We start from the raw sequence: 10,998 nt of genomic DNA, 5'->3' as shown, positions 1-10,998 counted from the left end.
AACAGACACTTTTCTATAAAGTGACTTTCAAGGAACTCCACATAATATGATCAGCCCACACCCCTTATTCACCAAGGTGACTTAAACTGCTAGATACACTACTTACAATGGTGACCCATTGTAAGCAGTGTGTTATTAGTATCTAGTGACTATATTAATGTTATAAATAACTTTTAAGCTGGCTTAAAAGTTTTTTTCTATTTGTTTTCTCCCTTTCCTTTCAGTTGGGAGTTTTTTTTTGTTTCTTTCCCTCATGATCAGGTAACTTAATTAGAGCGTTAATGTTTTAAAAAAATGATAAAAATATAGTATTTGTAGTAATTTAATGTATATCCAACCTTGTATTTGAATTATGTTTTTTTATCCTTTGTTCAGCACCATGGTACTGTGTGGGAGGAGCACTCTCTAAAAATAAATTAAATTTGTATGTTCTCCATGTGTTCACATGCATTTCTTTCCTCTAGGTGCTCTGGTTTCCTCCACAGTCCAAAGATACATGTATTGGGTGAATTGCTTAATAATCTGAAGTGCACATAGTGTGTGTGTGTGTGTGTGTGTGTGTGTGTGTGTGTGTGTGTGTGTGTGTGTGTGTGTGCCCTGAGTGTACATTCTCTACATTCTGGGTGTATCTTGGCTCACACCCTATGTTTCCAGGAGAGGCTCTGGACCACTGTTACCCTGCCCATGATATCTGGTTACTGATAATGAATGAATGAACTTTGCATAAAAGAATAGGCTTTGTGCAAGTTAAATCACTTGCTTCCTGCATCTGTCACACACTTCTTACACAAATAGAAAAGCTAACATTTAAAAAAATGTGCAGTGTATTTATTTTACATAATATTTCATCAAACGTACGTTCTGTCTCATGAAAACACTAGTAAAACAATTTACATGAGATGCACAGGTAAATGAAAAGGTAATTATTGCTGGCACACACTTATAACACAAATAGAAACGCTACCATTTAAAAAAATGTGCAATGTATTTATTTTACATAATATATCATCAAATGTCGTTCCGTCTCATGAAAACACTAGTAAAACAATTACATGAGCTGCACAGGTAAATGAAAAGGTGATTATTTCTGATCAGGATTTTAAAATTCAGAGCGATTTGTAGCCCCTCCAGTTACAAAAAATGTCAGACTGCGTGTTGTGCTGAGCGCATGAATATTTCATTGAATATTTCATTCTAATCATTCTAATTTCATTCTAATGTGTGGCAGAGCTGTGTGGCACTGTTTAAAGACCTGCTTCTGCTAATGCATAGAAAGTTCACAGATGATTGTACTTGGGGAAAAGTCAAGGTCAAGCCAGAGTGTATCTATGTGTATGCGCTGTCTAGTGCTCTCTCATGGCACGCTTGCCAAAACTGATGTTACTTTCTGCAATGTACTGCTGGTTTTACAGAATTGAGTTTTGAATTGAACCTGGGGTCTCAGATCACCGACAGACTCCATTTATCCACAGAGCCTTGAGCTCAGTGTCTGTATATGTGCTCTCTATGGATGGGGTGGAATGCCAGAATTTCAATAGGATGCCAGCAGTGGAGGTCTCACGTCTTGTTAGTCTGATGGGGGGCCAGGGGAGGTGGTTCGTCTACAGCAGCTTGATATCGCTCTGCTTTTATCCCCCATTTATTACAGTCACATCACAAAGAGGGAAGGATGCTTCACTATGGCTTACTGAGGCCTTTAGAGCGGCCCAACCAGAGCCGTTTCGCTTCTGAGTGACTAACACCTGCCGTGACCACTGGGGAGATGCGCGAATGCGAAGTACTAAGAGGGTTGTGGAGCCCCATTCAGCCACTGTATAAATAACCACTGAGGAAGAGGATGGGGGAGTAAGTAAGTGCAGACTGTACTCTCTCACAGACAGTTACAGGGATACGTGAACACAATCACATCCATACAGCTTCCTGGTAGCAAAAGGACACATAGAATATGGTGTCTCACATTCTCCTTATTTTTATAGCCTTCAGAAGAAAAAGAAATTTCCTCTGTAGTCATGAAAATAAATGGGAATGTAATACATTACAGCCTAGCCACAATTTTTCTTATTAATTCTAGTGTTTGCCATTATAGAGCTGATAGGTTGGCCAGAATGATCAGCCCCATATACTATTCTAGGAAAAAAAGTACATTTTGGGAATTAAAATATATATATATATATATATATATATGTGTGTGTGTGTGTGTGTGTGTGTGTGTGTGTGTCTGTTTATGCATACAATACTTGAATTAACGTTCAATTCAATAGCTGAATGAACGTTTACTTTGTTCATGGCCTGGGTGATGGTTTTAGTGGGTGGTAGATTTATTGAGCAAAGCAGTCATAAGCTATGCATGACAATAATCCACCGCTTGAGATAATATGGTCTCTTTTTACTTGTGTAGGCAAGGGTGAGTTTGTTAACCACCTTAATGGTGCTGTGATAGATAAATGAAATCAACTCGCTCTTCCAAAGAGCAACAGCTAGATGGTGGACACCCTCGATCCCACCCCTCTATGCCCTGCCATAAATCCTTCACCAGCCATCAGCCCTGCCTCTGTACCTGCTCCTGGTATGTTACTCCTGGTCCAGTCACCTGTCCTTGGAGGAAAACTCCTTTTCATATCCTGCACTCACCTGTGCTTTAATGCCGTGTCACCACTACTTTGGAGGACCAGGGTACAGACCATAACCAGAGGTACTGAACAAACACCACACAGTGTTTAATTAGGCAAACCTGGGCAATCACTTAGAGATGCTGAAATCTGGGGGCGTCAAATTTTGCTAACAAAATCCAAAAAGTTGTATTCTGGGGAAAGATTAATAATTAACTGGTTTATAATGTTCACATAAATTTAATCATAAATAATTACATCAGAAATAACATTTTGCTTATGTCAGATTTTTGTCTTCCTGAACTGTATGCATCTACATGTACAATAGAAATATTTTTGTCTTGTGGGTGTGTGCCGGACTGATTCTTGCCTAGGGGGGAGTCAAAAATACTAGCGGCGGCCCCACTGAGGCCTGTAGACATGTACAGCACATTCTCTGACCCTATGAAAATCTCACAGCACCTACAGCATCTGCTTGTATTTGGCACACACCTACATCACGCCCTCATCAGTCTGGCTTCATTGGGCAGCCAGACCTCCATCAACCCTGGGCACTGTGCACCAGTGCTTTTGTCTCCTGTAATGACAGCAATTGTGAAAAAGATGAAAAGGTGGTAGAAAAGAGAGGCCTACCTACCATGTGAGCAGATTAGCGAGGACGGCACTCTGCTAAGAGGAACAGCACCACCACACAGAACTGCTTTGAGAGGCAGGAGAGATACTAACTCAGTCTGAAAGCAGTGGGATCAGTTCTGTCCCTGGATACAGCTGTGGGGAAATACGCCTTGCATGCATTTAACCGAAATAGGCCTGACTTGCATTTAAGAGTTCTTCTGCCGTTAGGAGCAAAGCATAAAATAATTAGCGATCCTGTTGGGACAAAGGCATGAAGGTTAATAAGGTCAGTATCTAAACTACATCCAGCAAATATCCTTGGTTCACCAAAAACCAGTCAAATGCAAATCATTCTCTTTCATACAGGAAACATAATAATCCTCAATTTGTAGAAGATTAACTCAAAGGCAGGACCTGACACTGAAATAAGTTTTCTTTTTTTTTGTTTAAATGAACCAAATGATAGGACAGGGAGACTGTCAAATGGGAAGCAAGAGTTTCATTCAAGCAATTCTATGAAAGTCTGGCCATCATAAAAGACAGTGTGTAAGGCACTCAATGAGCTGTTGCTGAAAGCAACATTAACTTTAAATGAAATGGGTTTTAATTGGATCCTAACCACAATGTTAGCTTTGTTCAAGCCAAATGCATAGAGCAAAACTTCATAATCACAGAGCTACTGACAAAAAGCACAATGCATTCACTTTGATGCAAACAGCACAAAGCATTAAACCGAATTCTTGTGTGTTTTGCAGTTTTTGGTTTGGCTAACTCTTACATTTATCATTAAGGTGACACTTTTCTCCAAAGCAACTTACAGTATTAAGGTCTCTGCACTTATTTACCCTTTTATGCAGCTGGTTGATTTTACTGGATAAATTTAGGGTAAGTACATTACTCAAGGATACTGCAGCTGGGATTTGAACCTGAAAACTTCCATGAGTCTAAAAGCAGTAGCTCTAGCCACTATGCTACCAGCTGCCCCATTACAGATGAGAATATCCAAGTAAATCAAAGGCACAAATATTACAAGTTAGATAACCCTCCCCCTTCATCATTTACTCTATTCTGGAATTACACCCTTTTTAAATCTGATCTCAGTACTGGGCTGACTAATACATTATTCATTAGAGAAGCTAAAATAAAAGAGCCATAAGAACCCTGATGTGAAACAGGTTAACAGCACATCAGTATTTGGTCAGGTAACAAGACATTGATAAGACATTTGACAGAGCATCCAATAACAGTTCATTCAACCCCTAGCCAGAAAAAGCCAATGACCCTTATCAAGGGTTAATTCAGAAGAGAGGGTACACTGGGCAGGTAATAGGGTATTATTCCCTATGGTATAGAGTCAACAACATCAGTCTCTCCTGCCCAGCATACCCTCCCTTCTGAATCAAATGGGAGCAACCAGTGCCCATCCTATCTTCTTGCTGTGGGGATGCAGCAGTCTGAGGGACAAGTAAGAGGCTTATTGGAGGCAGTCTCTAAAATAAACTCCGAACTGTGAACTGAGGGGAAAGCGCTTAAGACGCATATCCAAGCAGTTCAACATCCAGAGTGACAACTTTGACAGCCAGCAAGATTTATTCACATCAACAGTGGTGTATAACCGAGTCCAGCAGAAGCACAACTCAAAGGGTTCCCCTCAAACAGAAACTGTTTTTCAAAAGCGCCTCCCTATCCCCAGCAGACCGGTAATGTTCTCTCAATGAAGAACAACGCTGTGCACTATAGTGATGCCAGGTTCTTCCTCCAAGTCTCAAAAGCACTGGTGACAATCAATTGCACTGGCTATTTTGCCCAAGGTGACACCGGTGTAGACTCTATTAAAGTGCCCTTTGAGCACAAACGGCAGAAAAAGCTCCCCAGACAGAGGTGTCAGCCACCTAAATCAGCATCAAAAACTGGGCCAAAATGCCTTTTAAGTCTGTACAATAGCCGATTAAATTAAGTGGCTTCCCCAGCAAAGAGGATTAAGCTGATTAAGTATTTAACTGATCAAAACTGGTTAATGGACACTGAGGCGGAGCATGAGGATAAAGCCCCTTCCAGACCAGAGTCCATGAGGTTTTCAGGCGAATCGGGGCCTTCTTTTTAATCCGCATAGGGATTCCTTTTCTTCTTTCTTCTTTGGAATTCAAAAACAAAAAATTAGAAAAATCAGATGTCTTCTAATTGCATTTCAGCAGCTTTGTTTTGTATGCTGTGAAAAGGGGTATGAACTCCCATGTGTCTGATGTCGTGAGTTATGCGTGAACCTGTGAGCAACTTTGGATAGTCTTTGTGAAATCCTTTTCGTACGACCCCATTGCAATTCAACTTTGTAATGAAGCCTACAATGAAACATTCTGGTGATACGAGAGTAAAAAAAAAAATACAGACAACACTAGAACACACACACATTTTCTGAACCGCTTGCCCCATACGGGATCGCAGGGAACTGGAGCCCACCCGGCAACACAGGGCGGAAGGGACACACCCAGAACAGGATGCCAGTCCGTTACAAGGCACCCCAAGCGGGACTTGAACCCCAGACCCAATGGAGACCAGAAGCCAGTCCAACCCACTGAGCCACAATGCCCCCCTTACACTAGAACACAAACTTTGGCAAATAACAAAGGAATGGAACAGAAGTGCAGCAGACGCAGTCCAGCCAGCGATGTTCAAGCCTCCGTGGACATGGCGTTACACAAGGGTACTCGGCTAATGAGACAAAGATAAGGCTCCTTAACCGTAATCACAGGCTGAGCTTCATTTGTTTGTTTTAGTGCACGTATCCACAAACTGATTACATCAAACCGCGGGGGATTCAGTTTGTTTTTCTCTCTTTCTATTACTCCATTTTGCACTCAGTGCAGAAGTTTTGCACCTACTTTTTCACTTGGCTCATGCTGCCAAGTAATGGGTCCTATCCGGTGGGAATCAGCAAAGGTCAGAAACATACCCAAGCACGGTAGGAAAATCAAAAATAATGAGGCATAATGAGAAATACACATATTCATTATTGCTGGTATTGAAAATACCATCAAATATTGACCAAAAAAGAGATTACCCAAATAAAAGAAAATTGATGCAGTTTGTGAACTGCATTGCAGTTATTAGTTGTTTTCTCATCAACATCTGATACCTGAAATACTTGCCACCTTACAACTGACCTACTCTAAAAATTGGTTGTTTCCATGGTAATGTCAGCCAAAGTGAGAAACGGAGTTGGAGAACAAACAGAAGAGTGTTTCTTGTTTCCAAACACTGGTCTGCAGTCTCAAAAAATCTCATTTCAGCTCAGTGCATATGTTACATTTTTTACGTTCTGAACTGCCAGTATAAATGGCAGATTGAGACTGCTAGTTGAGAGACAAGATGAGACAAATCACTAAAATGAATTGGATGTCCATGTTGTGGTTTGTTGATTCACATCTACTGCTCAGGTTCTGGGTATGTTACAGTGGGGTCAAAGGTTGTAGAAGGTTTTTTGTGTTAAAGTGTTAAAGCTCTACAGACACTTCCCTGATGGCGAAAGAAAACATTTATTAAGAAATGTTAGAAAACAGCTATTAACTGTTTACATGCTTCATTATATTTATTCGTATATCTGAAACTTTTTTCCAAAGAAACTTACAATGTTAATCTACCTGCAGTTATTGACACATTTATACAGCTGGGATGTTTTTACTGGAGCAATTTAGGGTAAGTACCTTGCTCAAGGCTACTCTATTCAAAGGTGGGATTCAGACTGGTGACCTTTGGCTCTAAAGGCAACAGTTCTAACCAATATGCTACCAGCTGTCCCATAGATAATACACACACACACATACACACACACACACACATTTTCAGAACCGCTTGTCCCATACGGGGGTCACAGGGAACCGGAGCCTACCCGGTAACGCAGGGCGTAAGGCCGGAGGGGGAGGGGACACACCCAGGACAGGACGCCAGTCTGTCGTAAGGCACCCCAAGCAGGACTCGAACCCCAGACCCACCGGACAGCAGGACTGTGGTCCAACCCACTGCGCCACCGCACCCCCTCCCGTAGATAATATGGGATGGGTTTTCTTTACCTTACCCATGTTCAGCTCGTTCTGCTCCTTTACTGGTTTTACCCTAATAAATCCCATCATTACAAAGGACTGTAACAGGCAGACAATGTATAAAAGCAACATATTTAGCGTTACACAATATTATCTCATAGGTACAGTGACAATGCTCACATTTGGATTCAGACACTGAACCATTTGTTCATACCGTTATAATTTGTACAAATATTAAGTGTCAATTTTTGTGCTTTATGGCAACATCCCTTTGCTACTGGCTGTATCTGTTCAGCTCAAGTCTTTTTAGTGGCTCTTTACTGCCCCTTGGACAGGATACGCCCCTTTTGCCAAGTGTGTCAGTCCATCACAGAGCACACCGGCTGGTGTCAGCACGCTTGCGATCCATCTGCACGCAAGGTGACATTCCAAAGACACCGCTCATCAGCCCACTCACAGAGACAACACTGCCCCCGCGTTGCAGCCTCACGCTTTATTCATGAGGTCCTCATTATTAGGGCCATTCATCTTCAGACGGACCTGACAGAGGAGAGCCATGGGATAATGGCCCGCGGTCCTAATGCTCCATGGAAGAGAATGAGGTCATCCAAGAGGGAGGGAATTGGATTGCAGGCGGCACCACCGAGGTGGCGGACTGTAACAAGAGCTACAACATCCCCCGCTCCTACCAGCAAGTGCGTGGCTTGCACCCGTTGGCGTCACGTGAAATCTAAACAGACCGAGTGGGATTCTGATAGAGAGGAAATGAGGCAGAACAAGAGGTCGTTTTCAGTCGGCTAGTTTCAGAGCGATTGATTCTGATGAGATAACTGCTTGCCACCAAGGCAACACATTACCACATCAGACCGAGATTTTGGAAATAACCAACGTGCAGCCGGGCCCAGTGGTTCAGAACCTCTTGCTATTATGCAGACTATTAGAACAGCACCCCTTTGTGCTTTCAGTCTTCTTTGTCTGTCCCACAGTCACAGTCTTTAGTGATCCCGATGGCGTCACATCAAGGATGTATGATGAATCCTCTCCATCAGTCTGCAGGCTTTTGGAGACTACTTTTGATCTTTCATCCTGGATCAAACTTATCAGCCAAACAATGGAAGTGAATTTGTCAAGATTAATTTCAGAAGCCAAGCAGACTGGAAAAGAAAGTTTTTAAGACAGAATAATTTGAATACCATACCAGTAAAAGTCTGCATCACAATCTATTATGATCAAACTGATAATGTCTGTGAAAATATTTTAAGAATCAAAAAAGCTGACAAGGAATTGACTGCCGAAGCAACTAAAGCCAAGGGCTGATACTGATAATTCTTCCGTGGAAACTAGAGGACAGGATGCAGCAAGAAAATAATGCTGGAATTCTCAAAGAAATCTTTTTTTTTTTTTTATCTCCAGTTAAGATTTGCATTCTGCACTTAGTGAAAGTTCAGCTCATAATTTATTATAAAGACACTGATGTAGCACAAGGTTTGTGGGCATAAGATCAATAAATCTCAATTTTAAAACTATCATTAAAATTTATAGTCTTCACTTCACATTATTAACCCACTGCAGTACAATTTCAGCTGTACTGTACTTCTGGTTGTGTTTTTCATTTCTTGAGCAACACAGAATTCAAAGTAAAGCCATGAATTCCATGAACTGCAAATCTGTTTAAAATAGAACCCCTACGTTTTTAGGACTTTAGTGACTCCGGTGTCCTGAATTTATCATAATCACTCCTTTGCCGTGCCTGAAATACAAGAATATCTATATTAATGTTATGTAAACATTTCCTGTCATGCTAAACAAGAGGCATGAAAATCTGTTGCAGCTTATGAGGGTCTTGAGGGGTACGTAAATTGGCAAGCCTCGTGATTAATTTATGAAGGTGCTCTGAAAAATTAATCACATGAGATCCCAGTGATTTAAGTAGCCATACAGAGCCGCCCCTTCATTATTTCCCTGATCCATAGGCGTGCACCTGGGCTGCACCTGTTGTTTTAACTGCGGATCTGACATTTTAATCACATGAATTAGGCATTTATTTATTTACGGGACACTTTCCTCCAAAGCAACTTACAATTTAACCATTTATACAGCTTAGTAATTTTTACCTAATTCTATACTAATTTGGGATCAGTACCTTGCTCAGGGGTGCTACAGCAGGAGTTGAGATTCAAACCTAGATCCTTCATGTGCAAGGCATCAGCTCTAACTACTATGCCACTTTCTTATTCATCAAGCTTATTTTGGTACAAATACACTATGACGTGGTTCTTATGCAATTCATACACTTACCATGGCCAAGTGCTTTTCTGTCACCAGCAGGAAATGGTCCAGTTTCTTCCAAGAAGATCTAAGCTTCTCACTGGACATATTATAGATACTGAAACAACAGAAATAGTGCCTGGGCTGAATGACTGGACATGGGTTTAATCTCTGCTCAGTCTTTGAGTGTTTGTGAGTTTATAAGGTGCTCTGGTTTCCCCCCACAGTCTAAAGATGAGTGTCTCAGGTGGATTGGTTACTCTAAAGTGCTCTGATTGTGCATCTCTATGTCGCATTGCTCTGCTTTATAAGCAGATGAATGATGTGGGTAGTTTACTGTAGTGTATCTACTGCTGTAAGTCACCTTGGATAAAGGTGTCAACTCAGTACTATATAGCCGTCCCTGGAGAAAAGCTAAATACATAAATGTAAGTGAATTGGTGCCCAGTAAAGACCTTTCCACTGAGACCTGTAGACAAATTTATTGTCGAAAGCTATCTGTGTTATCTCAGGGCTATACTGTCGAGCACAGGGCACGCCAACAAATATGTGGCGCGCCAAGCTTCTCTTGTGCCCTTGCCCACCTGCGTGACACACTTTACACATTCAAAGTAAGGCCCCTAACCCTGATCCCATTCCAAGTTGGACAATCTACACCATATGGCTGACATGCAGTGGTTTGGAATTAACTGTGAAATGTGAAATTTCTATCTTAGTCCCTGATAATCTCAATCACTCCGCAAATGTGCACATTCTACCCAAAAGCAAAAATTGGGTTCCAGGGCAGACATGTGCTGGCATGCACGTATGTTCTATATTTGCACTGCTTTGGAAACAGCAGTCTCTGTGCTGCAGGAGTGCATGGGCAGTGTGTTCGTCTGTGTGAGTATATTTGCGCTGCTGAAAACACATTAAGGCTGGATGCTGCAGGATATTTTAAGGGCTCATACACAAGCGCTTATCAGGGAGAGATAAGTATGAGTCAGACGAAGAGCTGAAGTTGCTCTGTCTCAGCTTTCTGAAATTAAAAGCACTCCTGAGAGAAGCTTCAGTTGGAGGTTCGGATTCACAACAAAATCAACAGAACAAGTGAAATACAGAACAATGTTTTAATAACTGCCCTGTGGATAGTGCTTTTACCAGATATGGCCGAATTAAACGTTACTTATTGAACGATTACAAAGTGGTGCGATCAATAATGTACTGACGAAGGCTTTGTTTGGCCTATTTGAACACTATGGAACGTTTAATGTAAACTTTTATTTCTAAAACAATTCTGCAACAATTCTGCAAAGAGTGAAAATATTACATTATATTCTACATCACATTTTTACATTATATAAATTATACATTATAATATTTGTGCAATATTTATAGGTTCTTATTACTGTGTCTTACTATTATACAAAAAAGTACAAATTTGTTTTTGTGACTTTCTTGAACTGATATACAATTAGTGGATATTATCA

Source organism: Scleropages formosus, chromosome 15 (assembly GCF_900964775.1).
Source record: "Scleropages formosus chromosome 15, fSclFor1.1, whole genome shotgun sequence".
Classification (NCBI taxonomy): domain Eukaryota; kingdom Metazoa; phylum Chordata; class Actinopteri; order Osteoglossiformes; family Osteoglossidae; genus Scleropages; species Scleropages formosus.
This window is presented reverse-complemented; position numbering follows the sequence as displayed.